Genomic DNA, 24,433 nt, shown 5'->3' with positions numbered 1-24,433 from the left:
TTATGCTCATGCATTTTGAATAAAGAATATTCTCGGTCATTTAAGATTGACAAAGAAAATCAGAACCCAATACGTTAGGGCTCGATTTCCCTCGAAAAATCTCAAACTTCCAATAATGCTTTTATTTAAAAAAAAAACCTTTGAATCAAGAAAATAACCTTGATGAATGGTTAAAACCAAAATATATTTTTAAAAGGGTATGTTAAAAAGTTAATGTACAATATGGTACAGATATTTTAATTTACAACATATACGAATAAATATTTGCAAATATATATACAAATACAATATAACAAAGAAGTTGCAAACATATCTAACACACATATATCTAACACATATACAAGTATACATGCAGATAGAAGGAATGAAATATATCCATTAAAACAAACAAAAAACATGTATTAAAAGTAAAATAAAAGTATAAAATATAAGTACATCGTAAAAATATATGTATATACATATTTATAAAAACTAAAATATAAAAGTTTATTTATATATGTAAAAGTTAGAAAATAAAAAATGTATAAAATATATAGAGGTATATGTATACTATAAAAAGAATGCATATATATATTATATAAAAGTCATGCGTATGTGTATGTATTATAAAAACAATGCATGTATGTTATAAAATAATAATAATAACGATACAAACATATGCATATAAAACATTTAAATATATATATCAGATATACATAGATATGATAAAAACACATGTGCGTGTACATAGATAGGTATAATAATGATAATAAAAATAATTAAAAATATGGACCAAATTGAATTAAAATGAAAAAAGTAAAGTCGCAATAAAAAAAACCAAATTGGGACGCGTGAGCAACAGTGGGGACTAAAAGGGAAATTAATCCTACCCCCCAAAACGCTGCGTAGCGTGGGACCGAATTGAAACAAAATTAAAATATGCGACCCAAATTTTAAACAAGTAAAAAGGCTTAATTGGAGCGCGCTGCCAAAAGAGAGGGGCCAATAGCGCAATTATCCTATCTGACGTCAGAACGCTCGGATCCTCCCCTCCGGGTCGGGTCATCGCGCGGGTCGCACTTGGCTAAAACGACGCCGTTTTGAAAATATCATTTAAACAAAAAAGATGTTTTAAAAAAAAACAATTGTTGCAGAGTTAAAATAAAAAAAAAGGTTGGCCCCCTTTTCCTCTGCTAGGGTTTTAGCCCTAGTTCATTTTGTGCCGCCGCCGCAACGCGCGACTGCCTCAAGCCTCAACCCTCCGCCAGACTTCCGATTTGGACGCGGCGAGCAGGGGTTTCATCGGTGAAGCTTCGAAGGTAAGCCCCTCACCCTTTTTTTTATACTTTGAGCGAAAAATAAATAAAAAATAGAGAAAATAATATATATATATATGTATAAATGAAAAATAAAAGAATGATAATCTTCAATGAGGTAAAACAGAGAGGAAAAAAAAACCTTTGTATTTCGAAAAGAAAATTTTTCTATTTGCCTTTGAATTTCTTTCGAATTTTCTTGTGTATTTCTCTGTTCCAGTGTCCCCTTTTACAGATTAAAAATGGTCTTTTATAGGCCAAAAGAAAGAAAATAAATTGAATACAAATTATTTTCTTTGTTGTTTTTTCTTTCGGGACTCTTTGAGTCCGCTTTTGCAGGCGTCGTGGGGAGCAAACGCGCATGGGGTAGCCGATCTCCGAGTCCTGCGGCGACTAGTTGCTGGAGGCGTTGAAGGCGGCGCTGGGCAAATGCAGTTAGGGTTTTTTAGTGCTGGGTTAAATTTAGGGTAACTTGATTTAGGCTATGTCAATGGGTTATTGGGCCGCGTAAAATGTAGGCCTGTTTATTGTATTTTTCTGTTTTGGTTTATTAGGCGGGTCCGGGCTAATTGGGCCTGCTGCAGCTACCCCTCTTTGCTCGTTGTTGTGTAACGGGAACAGAGCAAAGACTACAAGGCCCGATTGTGCCGGGTCTTACCGAGCCTTGATTTCTTCAGGCTTCTCTTCTTGAGGTAGCCTCGCTCCTTCCTATTGCATCTTCAAAAGTATGGGAACTAGTGTTTCAAACCACTCCACTGCAATATCAGGGAGATAGGATTCATACTTTGCCGCTTCTCAAAAGAACAAAATTTGTCATCTTTAATCTACTCCACTGCAACTTCAGGGAGATAAGACTTATGATTTTAATCCACTCTATTGCAACTTCAAGGAGATAGGAATAACTGGCTTCAATGTACTCCACTGTAATCTCAGGGAGGTAAAATCTGCCATCCTCGATCTGCTTCGCCACCAGTATGGGAAGACAAGATCTGGTATCTTTGATCTACTTTACGCCAGTACGTGAAGACAAGATCTGCTTTCTTCGATCTGCTTCGCCACCAGTATGAGAAGGCAAGATCTGTTATCTTTGATCTACTTCATGCCAGTACATGAAGACAAGATCTGGTATCTCTGATCTACTTCACGCCAGTACATGAAGACAAGATCTACTTTCTTCGATCTGCTTCGCCACCAGTATGGGAAGACAAGATCTGTTATCTTTGATCTACTTCACGTCAGTACATGAAGACAAGATCTGGTATCTCTGATCAACTTCACGCCAGTGCATGAAGACAAGATCTACTTTCTTCGATCTGCTTCGCCACCAGTATGGGAAGACAAGATCTGTTATCTTTGATCTACTTCACGCCAGTACATGAAGACAAGATCTGGTATCTCTGATCTACTTCACGCCAGTATATAAAGACAAGATCTGCTTTCTTCGATCTGCTTCGCCATCAGTATGGGAAGACAAGATCTGTTATCTTTGATCTACTTCATGCCAGTATATGAAGACAAGATCTGGTATCTCATATCTACTTCACGCCAGTACATGAAGACAAGATCTGCTTTCTTCGATCTACTTCGCCACCAGTATGGGAAGACAAGATCTGTTATCTTTGATCTACTTCATGCCAGTATATGAAGACAAGATCTGGTATCTCATATCTACTTCACGACAGTACATGAAGACAAGATCTGCTTTCTTCGATCTGCTTCGCCACCAGTATGGGAAGACAAGATCTGTTTTCTTCAAACTACTACGCCACCAGTATGGGAAGACAAGATCTGTTATCTTTGATCTACTTCACGCCAGTACATGAAGACAAGATCTGTTTTCTTCGATCTACTTCGCCACTAGTATGGGAAGACAAGATCTGTTATCTTTGATCTACTTCATGCTAGTACATGAAGACAAGATCTGCTATCTCTCAACCTGCTCCACTGCTGCTCAGGGAGATGAGGCTTTATGATTCCACCGACCTGTTCTTTGTGGAACGTGACCTGTATGATGAACCTAATTATGCCTAGTGATTAGGATATCATGATTGGAATGAATCACATGCTCCTAACTAGGCGTGTATGAATGACATCTAAATGCTATGTCATGAAAATGATTCATTAATGCTAAATATTGAAGTCGTTATTACTCATTAAGGCTTCCTTTGTGATAACAACGCTTCAAAAAAACTCGAAAATTCTTGATCCGGCTTTTTACTCCTATATATCTTCGACCTTTTAACCCGGTAAAGTCTAAACAATAGTCCTGCTTCAGGTTCTTGTATTATTTAGAAATTTCCAGAGTAATATGAAAAGCTTCCCTTGTGAAAGTTTTATTAGTCCATTAATCATTATTCTAATGCAACATGCTTTCGAAAAGATCATAACGATGGATAAAACGAAATTGACTTGAGATCATAACTTGCAATAAATTATCAATGAAAACAAGTCAAAAAAGAATTGACTAAAACACTTATATTGAAAGAAAAATGAAGTGTTTTAGAAAAAACAAATTATGGACAAGTGCCCCAAATATCTTTGCTTGAATTGCTCTATACAACTTTCTGAAGACCCTTCCGAATTCAACATGTGTTTAGGAGATTCACAGTATTTTGTTGATGCCCCAAGATATCGTCTATTCCTTTCTGTTGATTTAGGTACAACAAGACTACCACATGCTTCAATCAGACTTTGAGCCGCCATTGTCAGGTTTTCAACTCAAACCCCTTTGGTCTTAAGGTGCCCTTTGCGGGTTTTCACCTTAGCCTCTCCATTTTTTTTTGGAATCAAAGCGCCCTTTGCGGGTTTTCACCTTGGTTCCTTCCCCTTCTTAGGTGAAGTATCTCTTGACCGAATCTGAATTCACTGGATTGGGCAAATTTCTTCCATCTATTTCAGCCAGGATCAGGGCTCCTCCAGAAAAGGCCCTTTTTACAACATAAGGACCCTCCCAATTCGGCATCCATTTCCCCCTAAAATCTTTTTGTAGAGGAAGAATTTTTCACAACACCAGGTCCCCCTCATGAAATTCTCTGGGTCGGACCTTCTTGTTGTAGGCTCGCATCATTCTTTTCTGGTACATCTGACCATGCTGAATAGCCTTTAGCCTTTTTCCCTCTATCAAGTTCAACTGATCGTATCGAGATTGAACCCATTCTACTTCATCCAATTGTAGCTCAGTCAAAACCCGGAGAGAAGGGATTTCAACTTCGATGGGCAAGACTGCCTCCATGCCATAAACTAAGGAGAAAGGCGTTGCCCTGGTGGAGGTCCTGATTGACGTTCGATAAGCAAGAAGGGCAAACGGTAATTTCGTGCAGCCCTCAGAGGTCTCGACCATCTTCCCACAATTTTCTTTATATTTTTATTAGCCGCTTCCACTGCACCATTCATTTTTGGGAGATACGACGATGAATTATGATGTCTGATCTTGAATTGACTGCAGACTTCTACTATTGAGCTGTTGTTCAAGTTCAATGTATTATCGGATATGATTCTTTCAGGCATTCCATACCGACATATGATCTCCCTTTTCAAGAACTTACTGACTGATGACTTTGTAACGTTAGCATATGAAGCAGCTTCTACCCATTTGGTGAAGTAGTCAATAACCACAAATATGAAACGATGCCCATTCAAAGCCTTCAGCGATATTGGCCTGATGACATCCATACCCCACATGGAGAAAGGCCATGGAGAAGTCATGACATGAAGATGCGAAGGAGATGCATGCATTTTATCACCATAGATTTGACATTTATGGCACTTTTTGGAGTAATTGATGCAATCCCCTTCCATGATGGACCGGTAATACCCGAATCTCATAATCTGTCTAGCCATTGTGAACCCACTGGCATGCGTTCCACAGATGCCCTCATGGACTTCCTCCAGAATTTTCTTTGCTTCCACGGCGTCCACACATCTTAACAGTACCTGATCTTTTCCCCTCCTGTATAAGATCTCCCCATCTAAGACATAGTCAATGGCTATTCTTCTCAGAGTTCTCTTTTCATTCTCCGTTGCCTGGCCAGGATACTCACGATTTTTTACATATCGTAGTATATCTTGTTACCAAGGACTATCATCGATTTCTCCTTTTTCAATATTGTAACAATGAGCCGGGTCTTCATAGATACTCATTTGGATTGGCTTCATATCTTTATGTTTGTTCACCTTGATCATGGAGGTTAAAGTAGCTAGTGCATCGGCGATCTGGTTCTCATCTCGTGGGAGATAGCAAAAAGTGATGTCCTCAAACTCCTTAATCAATTCGAGGACCAACTTTCGATAACTGATTAATTTGGGATCTCTCGTTTCCCATTCACCCCTGAGCTGATATATCACCAATGCTAAATCTCCATAGACCTCTAGCACTTTGATTCTTCGCTATATAGCTGCACGAATACCCATGATGCATGCTTCTTATTCTGCCATGTTGTTTGTACAATCAAAATCCAATTTGCAAGTGAAAGGATAATGATCACCATTCGGGGACACCAGGACTACCCCAATTCCATTGCCCACGGCGTTCGAGGCTCCATCAAAGTTTAGCTTCCAACTGTGACCTTCTTGGGGATTTTCTTCAATAGCGGCTACATACAACAAGTCCTCATATGGAAAATCAAAACTTAACGGTTCGTAATCTGCCAAAGCCCTGCTAGCCAGAAAGTCAGCTATTGCGCTCCCTTTTACAGCTTTTTGACTCACATAGACGATATCGAATTCAGACAGTAAAATCTGCCACCGGGCCATCCTCCCATTCAAAGCAGTTGACTCCATCATATACTTTAACGGGTCTAACTTTGTAATTAGCCAAGTCGTATGGTATAACATGTACTGCCTTAATCTTCGGGTTGTCCAAATTAGGGCACAACACAACTTCTCAATGAGCGAATATCTCATTTCACAGTCAGTGAATTTCTTGCTGAGATAATATATTGCCCTTTCTTTTCTCCCCGTTTCATCATGCTGGCCTAGCACACACCCCATGGAATTATCTAATACTGTCAGATACAATATCGCCCTATCCTACTAGGTGGTGACAAAGATCGAGTATTAGATAAATACTGCTTCACCTTGTTAAAAGCTTCTTCGCATTCTTCATCCCAAGTACCAGGTTTATGTTTCTTCAGAAGACGAAATATAGGGTCACATTTCTCAATTAGTTGTGAAATGAACCTAGCGATGTAATTCAGTCTTCCAAGGAAACCTCGAACTTCTTTCTGAGTGCGAGGTGGAGGTAAGTCTCATATTTCCTTGACTTTGTCTGGGTCAATCTCAATTCCCTTTTCACTCACTATGAGGCCTAGCAATTTTCCTGACCTGGCCCCAAAAGTGCACTTCGCTGGATTAAGCTTGAGCTGGAACTTTCTCAATCTTAAGAATAACTTTCTCAAGACTTGCACATGTTTCTCCTTCGTTCTAGATTTCGCGATCATATCGTCAACATAAACCTCGATCTCCTTATGCATCATATCATGGAACAAGGCTACCATAGCTCTTTGGTATGTCGCTCCCGCATTCTTTAATCCAAACGGCATCACTTTATAACAAAACATTCCCCATAACGTAATGAACGTAGTCTTTCTCCTGTCCTCGGGATGCATCTTTATCTGATTATACCCAGAAAAACCATCCATGAAGGAAAACAATGAAAAGCCCGCCGTATTGTCTACCAATGTGTTGATGTGAGGTAATGGGAAATTATCTTTTGGACTAGCTTTGTTCAAATCCCGATAATCTACACACATTCGTACTTTTCCATCTTTCTTTGGAACTGGTACGATGTTGGCCACCCACTCAGAATACTTGACTTCTTGCAGAAATCCGGCATCAAACTGCTTCTGAACCTCCTCTTTTATCTTTAACACGATATCAGGCCTCATTCGTCTGAGCTTTTGCTGCACTGGCTTGCAATCTTCTCTTATAGAAAGGCAATGGACTACAATGTCGGTACTCAACCTCGGCATATCTTGGTACGACCATGCAAACACGTCCTTGAACTCTCGGAGTAATTCGATGAGGTCTTGTCTTGTCTTTTCAGAAACATCAGATCCAATCTTCACCTCTTTTCCTTCCTCTAAGCTCACAATTTCTATTGACTCCTTGTGGGGTAGGATTTGTTTCTCGGCTCATTCTACCATCTTCAACAAGTCCGGAGATAAACCACAGTCTTCGACATCTTCAAAATCATGCGACCCTCTAAACACATGTTTCGTTCAAAAGGAGATTCTGAATTTGTAAGAGTGATATTCGTATCATTGATATCGAGGGACCTGTTATAGGTATGAAAAATAATATGGATTCAGGAATTTGTCTGGTGCAATATGGTCATGAATGAAATGCAAGTGTAATTTGAGAGGGAATTCAAAATAACTGCTCTTATGGAAAGAAAGATTTACTCCAAAATGATTGCAAAGATGAATTTTATTAAAATAACGATTTTTTGACATGAGCCTATTTCACAAATAAATCCTTATCACTTCTAGGCTAAAAGCAATAAGGGTGTTCTAGACATTACTCTGAGGAAGTCCTAAAAACTACAGGTATTTCTTCTGCAGTCCAATTGTTTAACACACTTCCCGGCTCGTAAGGGTGAATATCCAGCAAAGTTCTTCCTCTCGTTGCTTCTTCATACACAGCATGAATACTTTCTGACTCCGTGTTAATACTTCCGACTCCTGGCATTCCTTGATAGATGAATCCTCCCGATACAAAAGTCTTGGATAGGTAGGGAAAGGTCATGGGCTCCCATTTGACTTCATCACCTGTCAAACGAGCCCTTCTTCTCTCTCGCTTCTTTTCTTGCTCTATCCTCTTCTGCATAGCATCTGGCTTGTATCCTAAGCCAAAATGGCCCTGCTTGTCCTTCAACACTGGAGCCTCAATTCGACCCTGAAGATATTTCCCCAATCCTTTTCTCGGCAAAGCTCCCTTTCCAACTGTCAATTGCAGACCCATCTTTGTGGTCTTTGATATTCTCGGCATCGGGATCATGTTTCCCTCAAGGATGAATGTTGCATTTACAAACTCCAAGGAACGGAAAGAGCACTTGACTGCATCATCACTTGTTTCCAAATAAGGCGCATCGTTGGTCACAGATGCAATGATATCTTCTTCAGTATTTATCTTCACTAGCCGACCTTCTGACACCAGCTTCAGTTTTTGATGTAACGATGACGGTACCGCTCCAGCTGAATGAATCCATGGCCTTCCTAATAGGCAACTGTAAAAAGGCTTGATGTCCATAACCAAGAACTCTACCTCATAGATAGTTGGGCCAATTAACAAGGGTACGCCAATTCTTCCCATGACTTTCCTCTCGGTGCCATCAAATGCTCTCACCACATTCTGGCACGACTTCATATACGAACTATCCACAGGTAGCTTGTTGAGCGTGGATAGGGGCAATACATTTAATGCTGATCCGTTGTCTACCAGCACTCCTGGTAATGTGTACCCTTTGCACCTTGTAGTGATATGCAAAGCTCTAGTAGATCCCATACCCCCAGGTGGTATTTCATCATCGTTGAAGAAGATGAAGTTATCAGCGCTTATATTGGCGACTAGTTGATCCAACTTGTTAACAGAGATATCGTCGGCCACATAAGTTTCATTTAGCAACTTCAGTAGTGCATTTCGATGTCCCTCCGAGTTCAGGAGTAAAGCTAGCACAGATATGCGAGCTGGTTGTTTATGCAGTTGTTCCACAACGCTGTACTCGCTATGCTTTAGGAACTTCAAGAACTCTCTAGCTCGCTCCTATTTTGTTGGTTCATTGACCAATAGTTCTGGTTCGACCGCATTCTTCTTCTTTCCAGCCGAAGCTTCTTCTCTTATTGGCTCTGCTCGAGTTTTCATCTGTTCGTAGTGCCTTCCTTCATCCTGATCCTCTTTACTGATTATATCCTCCTTTCCCGGGATTGTTACGTTACAATCGTAATTTCAGGTAACCTGCTTGTTGTCCTTATATGCAAACACAGCCGGCTTTTGAATGATAACCTTTGGTGTTACTCGTGCCCCAACCTCATTGTTCTTAGGCCGCGAGATGATAACCACAGGATGGTTAGCCTTTAGAACACCCAATGCCGACTCTGACGCGCATATATGACTCTTCCTCTGAACTCATTCACAGAATTCCATCTCCTTATTATCCATCATACCCTGTACCATGGCTCTGAACTCCGTACACTCTTGGATTTCATGCCCCACTTCACGGTGGAACTCACAGTAGTTCCCCCTCTTTTCACAACTTCCTTCTGAGACGATTAGTCCCCTTTTCACCATCTCCTTCCAGACCCATCTCAAAGGAGTTTTCACATCCGCAATGTCTGCCTTGATTCTTTTGTCTTCACCCATCATATTTACCCCACCATCAGTGTGGTTTGGTAATGGGTTTTCTGCCTTGGTCGAGTCATCAAATTTAATGACACCCATACCAATGAGCCTTTCAACCAACCTCTTAAAGGCCATACAGTTTTCTATGGAATACCCTGTTGTTCCCGCATGATAGTCACACTGTGCATTCGCATCGTACCATTTGGGATACGGGGGTTGCAAGGGCTTCAGATAGAAAGGGGAAACTACGTGTGCGTCAAATAAATTTCGGTATAGTTCCCTGTATGACATTAGAATTGGCGTAAATTGGGGCCTCTCAGTATTTTGCCTTGTACTGACCTCTTGTCTCGACGAGCTTTGCTGATTGGCAGCCACCTTTCTTGGCTGACTCACTGTTACTGACTTCGAGTAACCCTTGTTGTACATGCTCGCGTTGTTCACCTCATTTTCCTTCCTCTTCGAAGCCGATCTTCTGTTACTCTCTCCCGCATCGATCTTCCCACTCATGATGGCATTCTCAATCATCTCGCCATTCATGACTATGTCAGGAAAGCTTTTTGTGGCACTTCCTAACATATGTGTAATGAACAGTGCCTTCAGGGTGTTAATGAACAACATGGTCATTTCTTTTTCCAGGAGCGGTGGCTGAACTTGGACTGCGACCTCCCTCCATCTCTGTGCGTACTGCCTGAAGCTTTCACTCGGCTTCTTCTGCATGTTTTGAAGGGTGATTCTATCGGGAGCCATGTCCGTCACGTGACTATATTGTTTCATGAACGATTGTGCCAAGTCCCTTCATGAACCAATTGTGGCACGACTCAACTGATTGTACCATTTGGATGCTGCCCATGTAAGGCTGTCTTGGAAACAATGTATCAAGAGTTGGTCATTGTTAACATATCCTGCCATTCGTCTGCAGAACATGGTGATATGAGCTTCTGGGCAACTTGTTCCATTATACTTTTCGAACTCCGGCATCTTAAACTTATGAGGGAGCACCAAGTCCGGAACTAAGCTCAACTCTTTGGCATCAGTGCCTCTATAACTTTCAGCAACCTCTATTGCCTTGAACTTCTCCTCGAGCCACTTGCATTTTTCTTCTAACTGTTTCGGTAACTCCTCCTTCATTATTTCCTTCTCAACCACTTCATCAAAGTCAAGAATGGCAGAGTTAATAGGATTATTTTCGGGATTAGATCCCGGTCCAGCTTGGACGCTCGAAACACCAGCCCGAAATTGTTGCGGCATGATGGTGACAGTAGATTTATACGAGTATTCAGCTTGAGTTTGCATATGTGGAGGGGTGAAACCTGGAGGATAGAGAGGTTCATCATCATTTCCCTCATCGACATTTGTCATGGGGCCCTTTCCTTTATCACTCCCCTTAGTTATCAGTTGGGTTAACTTTGCCACTATATCTTCTTGGGATTCTCGCATCTTCTCAAACATCTCTTGTTTCATCTTGTCTAACCGCTCCTGCACCTGTAGCTGAAGTCGGTCTTGCATCTCCTTCTGACACTGTTCGAGTTTTTCCAATCTCTGATCCATATCTTTTGTCTTTGCTCGAGTGCCGTATCGGTGTTGGGTTGGTTGGTTGGTTTCCAGGTTAACTGAGCAGTGATTTTGACTTATTAGGATTGAATAAAGGTCTATAATGCATAAAATGCGATGCTAATGCATATGATGCGATGCATGAGATGAATGCAAAAAAGGCGTTAATTATAATTCAATTCCAATCAGAAAACTTTACTAGAGAAAAAATTTCTTTACATAAAATGGTTATAAATAAGGCTTTGCCCTAACACTTAGAACTTTAATCTTCCTAAGTAATGATGCCAACTTCTGCCCCTGATCTGATTCTGATTCGTACTTCACACTTAGTATATCAGCTTGTATTGCTAAAGTCTGCAGGTGCTCCACTACCCCTTGAATTTGAACCACAACTTCTCCCATAATGTGATCCCTTCTTGCAACCTGATCCTGGAGATAGTGAAGCTGTTCACTCTGATGATCTTCATTTGTTTCCAGATGTTCAATCCTGGCTTCACAGTTCTGTAATGCCATCTCTAATCCTTCTACTGTTCTCTTCATCTGCTCGATCCTGCTCAAGCTTGCTTGCAACTCCATCACAACATTGCGATTTCGATATTGATGAATAGTTTCTTCTAGTTCGGCCACCCTAGCTTTAAATTCATCATTTTCATTCTGGCTTTCTGACAAACTCCTCTCAAAGGACTTATTTTGCCTTTGAGCCTCCTAAAATCTCTTTTCCCACCTATCAGCCTTGACCTTTTCTTCTTGTACTTCTTGACGCCACTGCTCTGAGGTTTTTTCCAACCCATCAGTTCTCACTGACATACGTAGTCTCTTATAATCCGTCTTCAAGCTATTCAAATCTTCATCAGCTTTGCACTTTTCTTTTCTTAGGCCTTCATTTTCCAGCTTCTGAACATCTATGTCCAACTTTAAATTCATCTTCTCCTCTTCTATTTGCTCTATCTTCCTTTCGATCTCTAAGTTTCTTCTTTCAAAATCCTGCTTTATAATTTCTAGCTCAGAAGGTACCACCTGTACATGCTTTTCCACTAATTGATTGTCTCCTTGACCTGGAGCAGGTATATTATCATTGACCCTCCTACCTAGCCACTTGATATATTCAGGAGTCGTCGATGGACCTACTGCCAATCTCTTCATTTGTCGATCCTGCCTCCAAGCATTTGTCATTTCTCAAATCTTATTCTTGTAACCATCACACTTATACGAGAATTCACTTTAAGCTTATCCTTGGGTTGTAGGTATGAACTGCCTCGATCTATACTGTCTCAATACCAGTAACGGTGCATAGCCAATAGCTCCCCAAATCCCAAGTAGAGGGACCCAATCGAAATCTCCACACCTATACAAGATCTCATCTGGCAGCATCCAAGGAGCTCTCCATTCGATGTTCTCCTCTTGAAGATTCTGAAGAATTGCAATCCATCTTTCTTCTAAAACACTATCTTACCTCGGTATCGCCACTATTTCTTTCAAAGGCGAATAAGTTTCAGAAAAAACTCAATAGGAAAATTTATCAGCCTTCTAGAAGTGACTGTGAAACCATGCCAAGAGAAGCTGCGCACATCCAATGAATCTTCCTTCACCTACTCTTCGGCATTCGTTCAGTGACCTGAAAGTTTCTGCTAAAATTGCTGGAACCGGTGTGACTCCTTTATCAAGTCGATCGAAAAGATCAGTGACTACTTCATCAACATGTCCCAAGGCTTTGGGAAAGATAACTAAACTGTAAATACCCAAGGCAAAGACATCAACCTCTTCCTCGTATCCGGGTGTGCTAGAATTAAATCTTGCAGGCTCTTCCAAGGAATGCATTTACTATCTCCCTTTTGTTTGATTCGTGCTGCGACCCATTGCTCACTCATCCCCGTAATATTCATCAATTTCTTCAAAAAGGTTGGAACATTAGCAGCTCTCGAGTAGGCTTTATCTACTTGGATCTTTGAACAACGAAGCAAGGCCGTATAATCCTCCACCGTAGGCACTAAGTCAACTTTTCCAAATGTAAAGCAACTATAAGAAGGATTCCAAAATTGGGCTAAGGCACGAAATAAGTGCTTATCCACCTTTAAGTCGAGCAAGTAAGGTAGGTCTCCATAGCTAGAGTAGAAGAGCTGTTTAACCTCATCATTCCACCTTTCCCAAATTTCCTTTAGTTCATGTAGGCTATTCTGAGTCACACTAACACGAGTGAAGTCCCACAACTCTGACACATATCCCTCGGCCAAACTATCACCTTTCTCTTGCTGTGTTGTCTCAGACCAAGTTTGGACAGCCGCATTATCTTCCACCCTATCAAGGAACCTTTTCTCCATGATAAGCTTTTTATTTAGCAACCGAATATGAACTAACACCCTTTTAGGATGAAATGCTATGCAATCATGATGTCATGCAATCAAAACAAAAGAAACCCAAGTCAGTATCACATATAGAGACGTAATCCAATACAAACATGAAATATCAAGAAACACTTAATCTGGAATCCACTAGGGTTTTGGGATAGTTCTACCTAGGCCAAGTTCCTAAAGCTCACTATATGAGGTTTAGTTTCTAGAGTAAGGGTACCCGAACCAGCAGATTCCTCGATCCTCACCCATTATAGGCTCATATGGATCGAGTTCAGTTTAGGGGGATACATTTCCCTATGGCTGCACGGAGATGAAAATCTCACGAAGACATAGGTACGGATGTATCCCGGAAGCGGTCCACTACCCTGCACGGAGGTGAAAACCTCACGAAGGACTAGTTTCTCGCTCCCACTTAAAGGGTACAACGCCAAAATGCAAAATGCAAAGTTACCAACATACCAAGATGGGAAAAAAATCAATGAATGCGAAAGGGACTCATGAAATTTTCTAAAAACTTTTGATTTTCGACACAAAGACAAATACAATCAGTTTATGGCTCGACTCTCAAGGTCCCCAGCGGAGTCGCCAAGCTGTCGAAACTGTTTTTTTTAAAAACAAAAAATTTAGTTGAGAATTATGTTGGTGTGATCGGCTCACCTTAAAAATTATGTTGGTCTACGAATTTTGAGAAAACGAGTTCGGAAGTCAGTTATGCACGAGGAAGGGTTAGCACCCTCGTAATGCCCAAAATCGGTGCCAAATTGATCATTTAATGTCTTAGTGTCGAAGGTTAAAAAGATTTTAAAATCGATGAAATTTGAAAAAGGATAATCAATTGTTCAAGTCATGTAAAGAAATCGAGTCCCAATACGTTAGGGTACAATTCCTCATAATCCCCGAACTTTGAATATCACTTTTATTTTATGCGAAAATCTTCATTTCGAGAAAATAACAGCCACACCAATACGTTAGGGCACGACGAGTTAAGTTCCCAAAAATGATTTTTATGCTCATGCATTTTGAATAAAGAATATTCTCGGTCATTTAAGATTGACAAAGAAAATCAGAACCCAATACGTTAGGGCTTAATTTCCCTCGAAAAATCCCAAAATTCCAATAACGCTTTTATTAAAAAAAAACCTTTGAATCAAGAAAATAACCTTGATGAATGGTTAAAACCAAAATATATTTTTAAAAGGGTATGTTAAAAGTTAATGTACAATATGGTACAGATATTTTAATTTACAACATATACGAATAAATATTTGCAAATATATATACAAATACAATATAACAAAGAAGTTGCAAACATATCTAACACACATATATCTAACATGATATACAAGTATACATGCAGATAGAAGGAATGAAATATATCTATTAAAACAAACAAAAAAAACATGTATTAAAAGTAAAATAAAAGTATAAAATATAAGTACATCGTAAAAAACATATGTATATACATATTTATAAAAAACTAAAATATAAAAGTTTATTTATATATGTAGAAGTTAGAAAATAAAAAAATGTATAAAATATATAGAGGTATATGTGTACTATAAAAAGAATGTATATATATATATTATATAAAAGCCATGCGTATGTGTATGTATTATAAAAAACAATGCATGTATGATATAAAATAATAATAATAACGTATACAACATATGCATATAAAACATTTAAATATATATACTGTATATACATAGATATGATAAAAATGCATGTGCGTGTACACAGATAGGTATAATAATGATAATAAAAATAATTAAAAATATGGACCAAATTGAATTAAAATGAAAAAAGTAAAGTCGCAATAAACCAAAAAAAACCAAATTAGGACGCGCAAGCAACAGTGGGGACTAAAAGGGAAATTAATCCTACCCCCCAAAACGTTGTGTAGCGTGGGACCGAATTGAAACAAAATTAAAATATGCGACCCAAATTTTAAACAAGTAAAAAGGCTTAATTGGAGCGCGTTGCCAAAAGAGAGGGGCCAATAGCGCAATTATCCCATCTGACGTCAGAACGCGCGGATCCTCCCCTCCAAGTCGGGTCACCGCGCGGGTCGCACTTGGCTAAAACGGCGCCGTTTTGAAAATATCATTTAAACAAAAAAGATGTTTTAAAAAAAACAATTGCTGCAGAGTTAAAATAAAAAAAAGGTTGGCCCCCTTTTCCTCTGCTAGGGTTTCGGCCCTAGTTCATTTTTGCGCCACCATAACCTTGATTGCCTCAAGCCTCAACCCTCTGCCAAACTTTCGATTTGGACACGGCGAGCAGGGGTTTCATCGGCGAAGCTTCGAAGGTAAGCCCCTCACCCTTTTTTTTATACTTTGAGCGAAAAAGAAATAAAAAATAGAGAAAATAATATATATATATATATGTATAAATGAAAAATAAAAGAATGATAATCTTCAATGAGGTAAAACAGAGAGGAAAAAAAAACCTTTGTATTTCGAAAAGAAAATTTTTCTATTTGCCTTTGAATTTCTTTCGAATTTTCTTGTGTATTTCTCTGTTCCAGTGTCCCCTTTTACAGATTAAAAATGGCTTTTTATAGGCCGAAAGAAAGAAAATAAATGGAATACAAATTATTTTCTTTGTTTTTTTTTTCTTTCGGGACTCTTTGAGTCCGCTTTTGTAGGTGTCGTGGGGAGCAAACGCGCATGGGGTGGCCGATCTCCGAGTCCTGCGGCGACTGGATGCTGGAGGCGTTGAAGGTGGCGCTGGGCAAATGCGGCTAGGGGTTTTTAGTGTTGGGTTAAATTTTGGGTAACTTGATTTGGGCTATGTCAATGGGTTATTGGACCGCGTAAAATGTAGGCCTGTTTATTGTATTTTTCTGTTTTGGTTTATTAGGCGGGTCCGGGCTAATTGGGCCTGCTATAAAAGGGTTAACAGAATTTTACAAATTAGAAAATAATTATAAAAAATAAAAATATAAAAATATTTACTATGTATATTGTTATATTTATAAAATTTATAAATAGTTTTAATAAAAAAATTTAAAAATATATTATAATTGAATAAAAATAATTTTTAAAGTTTAAGTTTTCATCTTATAGTGAGATCATGTGTTTTAAATCAAATAAAAATAAGATGAATTTTGAAAACCACCTATTAAGGTAGAATTTGAAAAAGAAGAAGAATTTACACCATTAAACTTCTATTATGAAATTACTCTAAAATTTTGAAATTCTCAAATATATTTACCCAGACAAATAAATTCATTTTAGAATTTTAAAACCTTAATAAAAATAAAATCTCTCCTACAAATTCCTTACTCAAACGCTACTTAAAACAAACAAAAAAATTCAGTTTATTTTTGAAGTTTTATTTTATTTTACATTTAAATATAATTATTTTTATAAAAAATTATTTAAAAAAACTTTTGCACTCACAAAGGAGTGTGATCTATTCTAAAGTTATTATATTACATGACCGCCATAATTAATTTAGTGTGAATCCTTGCTTTGCACAGGAAATTTACTCATGACTTAAAATTTTCAAAAATTCATATTTAAATATTAAACTATTTAATTTTACAGGAATTTATTTTCGGGAAAGGTAGAAATTTATTCCAAAATGTTCATTAAAAATATATTTTGAAAACGTCAACTTATTATTAAATTAAGTTTCAAATTCATAAAATTTAAATTTAGCTCCGCTATTTCATCATTAAGATTTCATTTTTTTTAATTTTTGAAAATGAAAGTTGAAAACCACGTTAGTTTTTGCGAATATTACTTGACTATTCAGATAATGAGTTAAGTCATAGAATTGAACAAACAATAAAATAAAAATAAAAATAAAAATAACAAAAGTAGAGAGATCTACACATAGTCGTTTGTTTATACAATTCGAAAACAATCCTACTCTATAGAGCCTTAGTCAGTGAATGGTCTCTTATTCCTCAATTGATCCAATCACCTATTGGTGTAAGCTCAACATACCCTTCTATAAGATGTATTTGCAGCCCCAATAGGTATCCCCAACTAGTTACAACTACTCACCCAAACCTCAATTGAAAAGGTTTAATTCACTCACCATTAATGCTTAAGACTAAGTGGGAAAGCAAATAGAACAATTAACCAAGATAACAAATCGCAACTCCCTACACACACAAAAAAAGTACCTCAAATGTACAAAGTATTGCCTATTTATATGCATCCTAGGTAGTAATGATGAATGCCGAGAAATCCAAATAAACTTGGCTTCCTGTGTGCTTCACATTCAATCAACAGAGTCCTAAGTCAATCAGAAAATCCTTCCTTGAAAATATTCACTGACGACATCTTAAAAAGAGAAAAGTTCTCTCTTTAATCCAAGTCGAATTCTACTTCAAACTCTTCACACACTGCTCCTCTAGATAATATCATTTTTGAGAGCAAGAATGATGTATTTCATGAGGCCTACTTGTTTTAAAAGCAAGGCTTATGTAAAAAAGGCCAACACATAAAAATACCTAGTGTCGAAATCATTTTTTAAATTTAATTTAAAAACATGAGGATTGACTTTTTTTAAAATGGAGTCGCCACCGATCTTTATTGGAGGTGTGATTGGCTCACCTTGAAAATGATTTTGATCTGTGAAATTTTAAGAAAATAAGTTCGGGAGTCGATTACGTACGAGGAAGGGTTAGCACCCTCGTAACGCCCAAAATTGGTACCTAATTGATTGTTTAATGTCTTAGTGTCGAAACTTGAAAAGATTTTTAAATACGATCCCATGAAATAAAAACCTAAATAATTAAATTGGATTATAAGACGTACCTATTTCAAAGAAATAAACCGCCACATTCAGTGAGTTAGAGTGCAACGGTTCAATCTTCGAAGTTAGATTCGTCTTTTTTAAATTTTTAGAAATTCATGTATTTTGAGAAGGATATTTGGTTATTTGGGTCAATCGAGAAATCAGAATCCAGTAAGTTAGGGTTCAATTTCTCGAAATTCCTAAACACCAAATATTGCCTGTATTTTGAAATCGAGATAACAAAATGCCATATCCAGTAAGTTAGGATCCAACATTTTGAAGTCTCAAAAGTTTTATTTTAAAATTGTATGGTTTTAATAAAATAAACACTTAGCTATCTAAATTCATCGAGAAGAATTGAAGCCCATTAAGTTAGGGCACAATTCTCTCGAGAGCTATGAACACCAGGCCTTTTTGAAAATTATAAAATAAAATGATTTTGGTGCTTTAATGAAACACCATTTTTTTTAAGACAAATGTAATATGATTGAATGTCAATGTATGATGTAAAAGATAGCTTATAATCCAAACACATACTAAAGAATAATGAATAGATAATAGATAAATTCTGACAAACATAGCAACAAGAGTCTCAATTGTACATTACGCCGATATTAATATCAACATTCACAAGCTAATAAAAACAAGCTGATTAATGCAAATGCAAACCAAATGTATAAATTTTGAAATAACTAAAAATGACATGAAAGAAATGGAAATTGTAATAAAGTATATATACAAAATTTACAACAATATACAAGAAATTGAAATAACCAAAATTGAGTTTAAAATAAATACTATGTGAGACAATAATATTTAAACAAATTTTAAAATAATTGTTGCATATGAGGAAAATCAAAATAAGCATTATACAAAACAATATACATATATTAATCTAATAAGTGATATATAAAGTGAAAACTCGATATAAATAATGGTATATATAATAATATGCAAAAGTTAAAATATACAAAATGTAAAAGAAAGTATTTTAAAGAATGAAATTATATATATATGGGTAGCTTGAAAATATAAAAGGGCACTAAAAAAAATCATAGTTATACTAATATAAAAAAATATATTCATGGAATAAAGATATAGATTACATATATATAATAATAATGTATGAGGATACTATCGTATAATTCTTTGAAATGTAAAAATATAAAAGAAAATTTTAAAAATAAATAAATTATAAAAAGATTATTTTAAAAAAATCATACCAACTATATTAAGCTTATATAAAAATAATATATAATAAATCTAAATAATAATATGATAAGTTTAAAATTAGCACATGATAAATTTTAATTAGGATATATGATAAGTTTAAATAATATTTATGATAATTTAAAATAAAAGTATACTATATATTAAGACAATACTAATAATAAGTTTTAAAAACGATGTCAAGCTTAAATATTAAAATTATAATAAAATTTTCAAAATATATGTCAACATAAAACTAATTAAATTTAAAATTAAAGTACTAAAATCCAAATTAGAATTGAAATATAATTGAAAGAAAGAAAATGAAATAAATATAAATAAAAATAACAAAATTGTGGATCAAAGATGAAATTGAAATCAAAATGAAATTAAAAGGGTTATAAACAGTAAAAAAAATAAAAGCAGGCTAAATTTACAATCAATTCAAAACCAAGGGACTAAAACAGGAATTAAACGCATGACCTTAACATTCAATTCTAACAATGAAAACGACGCCGCACAACTGTGGATCAAATTGAAATCAAAATAAAAATGCGATAACAGTTTTTAAAAAAATTGAAAGGGAACTGAATTGAAATGAAAATAAATTCAGAGGGATTTATTGCGCAAATTTCCCTTAGAAGTAAAATCGCGCGGATCTGAGATTGGATCGGGTCAGTGCACGGGTTTGAGCCTCTAAACAGAGAGGAAAAAAAACTGAAAATTACACTTTGGAAATACTGCTATTTGATTTTTTTAGTCTCCAATATGAGTGGAAAAAAGATCCTCAATACATTGTTACAATTGGCTTTTTATAGCCACAAAAATGAAAATAAAAATAATAAAAAAAGTCAAAATCAAATCCCCTCTATTCCTTCTGTTATTTGCGTTTTTTCCATGTTTTTGCTTCGCCCGCTTGTTTGTTGTTTCTGTTGCAGGTACCCAACCATCTGGAGCACACATGTGGAGGAGGTGCATGCACGCGGTGGCGATGCACGAGCGAGGCCTAGATCCAACTGTTGCGGTGCTGGCGATTCCCGAAATCCCTAGAAGCTTCTGGTGTATTTCTCCAATTTGGGCTAGGTTTCAATTTGAATCGGGCCATGTAAACTGGGTTAGGGTATTAGTTTTAGGATTGGGCTTAATGTACTATTGGGTTTTGTAATATGGGACTGTTGTATTATTGGGCTTTTATTATATTTATTATATATATATTTTTTATATTTGGACTTTAATACTTAGGTTCGGGCTGGGCAAAATTTGGGTATTACACCTAGGTTGTCTTATATTGTGACTAATCAAGTCCTTGACCGATTAGGTCAATAGACAAACATTGTTAGATAGCCGTTGAAACACCCCGATACTTGACCCGATCGTCGGGTCCGAGGATCAACATTCATTTTTGGAGCAACCATGATCAAATTATATTCGATTTAAAATCATTGAACATTCAAATATAAGTAAAACATGTGTATAATACAAGACGTAATCATTTTCAGGTTTTACGACCTTACGAAAGCTCCAATACTAACCCGAGGACGAATTATATTGTGACTAATCAAGTCCTTGACCGGTTAGGTCATTAGACAAACATTGCTAGATAGCCGTTGAAACACCTCGATATTCGACCCGATCGTTGGATCTGAGCTACATGGATCAACATTCATTTTCAGAGTGTAAATGGAAAAATATATAGGATTTTTCCTATGTAATTTATCACCTTTTTACTTAAATCCATTGTTAAAACTAAGTAATTGTTTAATTAATTAATGAAATATGTGAAAATACGAAATTAGGACATAGAAATTATTAAAATGTGATTTTATGCTTATTATATAGTTTTCATGCAATAAATGGCTTTTTTACATTAATTATAATATATTATATTTTTTAAGACATAAAGTGGGTCATGCATGATTAAATTAAATAATAAAATATAAAATTATATTTAATAATTCATTTTAAAAATATTTCATTAATAATTTGGGGTTTAATTAATTAATTAACTTGGATAAATTTTATTCTTTGGACCTCTAACTTGTTGATTTATTATGGACAGGTCTGATAGCTTTGCTGGATTACAAAACCGTCCAAATTGGAGACCAAGTCAACCCAAAATTCAGCTGCACATGGCTCTCCATAAACCACTCTTTGGTTTAATTGCACAAGGTCCTTGAAGAAAGTAGAGATTTACCTGAAGATTTGCATTTGACCGAGTCTCAGTCCTGAGTGTTGTGGCACTCAAATTAACCAAAAATCAAGGAAAAATCAAATCAACTTGCTCAATTTATGGCCGGCCACCCATTGAAGATGCTTCTAAAGATGAAAGCTCCTATTTTTAGCAAACTATCCCCCTCTCCTCACCTATAAATAAGACCCTCTCATTCCTTCATTCATCATCCCTCAATCATTCTCATCAAGCATCATTCTCTCTTTTCTCTAAATTCTCTTAGCCTTCTCCATTCCCACGTCTAACATCATCTCTTCATAGAGATTTTAGCAATTAAGCCTCTTAAAGAACCCTTGGTCAGCCACCTTGGAGAGCCATTAGCAAAGGAGCAAAGCAAAGGAACGAAGGAGCCTCGCTAGTTAGAGTCTTGGGTGACAGCCACTCTGAATTGGGTTTAATCTTTCTTTTCTCTAATTTAATAGAAAGATGTTTTCTATGTGTTCTTTGCTCTTGTTTACAACAATGTTAGCTTAATTTTATTTAAGCTAGGATGATTGCTTTGATTAAATAATATTTATTTGATTCATGCTTATAATGTTTATGCCTCAATCGATCATGTTTTCAATTAAAATCAAGTCTGTATTTCATTCATACGTGATTGAAATGCACCTGAATTAGTTGAGCAATCCTAACCAGATGATGGCTAATGGATGCATAATTGAAATGTGCATGCTCAATTTAGATCCTAACCCGATTAAATGGTAGGTTGCATAACAACTCTAACCAAGATCTGTTATCTGCATAATTTTTAGATTTGTGTGATTAAATTGTTTCAAACCTGACACGTCCCTGTTACCTCACACGAATGCTAAGAAACCCTTAGTAAATAAGGATCAGTAAAATTCTTATTTACTAAGTAAAGGATTCCGAAAGGACCTAATGTGGTTTCCAAACTCATGAAAGATAGAGTTGCCTTGGAATATTTTTTCGAATGTTATTAAGAATGTTGATAATAAATTGAGTTTAATTAAAGTAATTGTCCTAGTTTATTTATGTTATAATTGTTGCAAATTGTGTTTAATATTACTAAAATCCATTTCATTCATATAGTTTGCATACTTAGGATAATTTGCATTAGGGATCATTGCATTTAGTTTAATATATTTTAATCACCACTTCTCAACTATATTGTGTTTTTTTTATTTACCAAATTGTTAATATAATTTTACAAATTAAGTGACTTAGCACAAATACAGTTCTTGTGGAGACGATAACTTGATACTTACTTAGTACTTGATAACGACTGTGTACACTTGCACAAACCTACGCGTTACAAGTTTTTGGCACCATTGCTGGGGATTGTCAACTGTTGCCATAGTCCTTTTTTTCCGTGAAATTATTTATTTCCATTTTGATTTATTTCTAACATTATTAACTTATTCTTTCTAATTTTTGTGATTTTCTTTTCAGGTGTTTTGAGCATAGATCGAATTATCGATTTACTCCCTGTAGACCCTGAAATTGAGCGAACTTTCAGCAAAAAAAAAAGACGTGGACGAACAACTTAAAGACAAGTCGAGATAGACCTTGGAAATCAGAATCAAGACCAAGGTAATGAAGCCGATCATGTATGAAATCCCATCCTCATTGCCGATGATAGGGATTGATGCATCAGACAATATGCTGTGCCACTTTTTAGTGAGTTAAACCAAGGAATTAGAAGGCCATATATTGAAGCAACCCAATTTGAATTGAAACCAGTGATGTTTCAAATGCTACAAACGGTGGGCCAATTTAGTGGTATGCCCATGGAAGATCCTCATCTCCACCTTCTATTGTTTATGGAGGTGAGTGATTCATTCAAGATAGTAGGTGTGACTGAAGACACATTGAGGTTGAAGTTGTTTTTGTATTCGTTGTGAGATCGAGCACGAGCATAGCTCAATTCATTGCCACCAAGTTCCATATCTACATGGCAAGAATTAGCAGAAAGATTTTTGGTTAAGTATTTCCCACCTAGCGAAAACGCTAAGTTAAGGAACGAGATTACAACTTTTCAACAATTGGATGACGAGTCTTTGTATGAGGCTTGGGAGCGATTCAAGGAGTTACTTCGTAAGTGTCCTCATCATGGGATTCCTCATTGTATCCAGTTAGAGACATTTTATAATGGTCTCAATACACATACAAGATTGATGGTAGATGCTTCTGCGAATGGTGCAATTTTGTCTAAGTCTTATAATGAGACTTATGAGATCATCGAGAGGATCGTGAGTAATAACTATCAATGGCCAACAAATCAAATAGTTTTAGGAAGACGTGTAGCCGGAGTTCATAAATTTGACTCCCTCACTTCGTTATCAGCTCAGGTATCGTCTATTTCCTCTATGTTAAAACAATTAACTGCTAATAGTACTAATAATTTTGTAGCTCAGCCACCAAGTTCGATTGAAGTAGTTTCCTGTGTGTACTGTGGAGAAGGTCATTCTTTTGAGAATTGTCCATCAAATCCCGAGTCAGTGTACTATGTGGGGAACCAATATCAAAGTAGGAGTGGACAAGGACCCCAGTCCAACTTCTACAATCCTTTATGGCGTAATCATCCTAACTTTTCTTGGAGCAACCAAGGAAATGGACCGAACAACAACTTATTGTAGCAAAGACCCAACCAATCTCAAGGGTTTAATCAACAAGCTCTAAAACCACCTCAAGCTGAGGCATCAAACATTTTGGAGAACTTGTTGAAAGCGTACACTGCAAAGAAT

The 24,433-nt window shown here is 36.6% G+C and overlaps 1 non-coding gene across 1 annotated transcript; it reads right to left on the bottom strand.

The window, feature by feature from the left end:
- Nucleotides 1-23,698: 23,698 nt before the first annotated feature.
- On the bottom strand, nt 23,699-23,805 carry LOC128034164 (small nucleolar RNA R71). The gene has a single exon (XR_008190296.1). It is a non-coding gene; the product is annotated as a small nucleolar RNA R71 (small nucleolar RNA).
- Nucleotides 23,806-24,433: the final 628 nt, after the last annotated feature.

The sequence above is a fragment of the Gossypium raimondii genome, chromosome 10, assembly GCF_025698545.1.
Source record: "Gossypium raimondii isolate GPD5lz chromosome 10, ASM2569854v1, whole genome shotgun sequence".
NCBI lineage: Eukaryota > Viridiplantae > Streptophyta > Magnoliopsida > Malvales > Malvaceae > Gossypium > Gossypium raimondii.
Note: the sequence above shows the minus strand (reverse complement) of the source record. Positions and strands in the feature narration are given on the sequence as shown.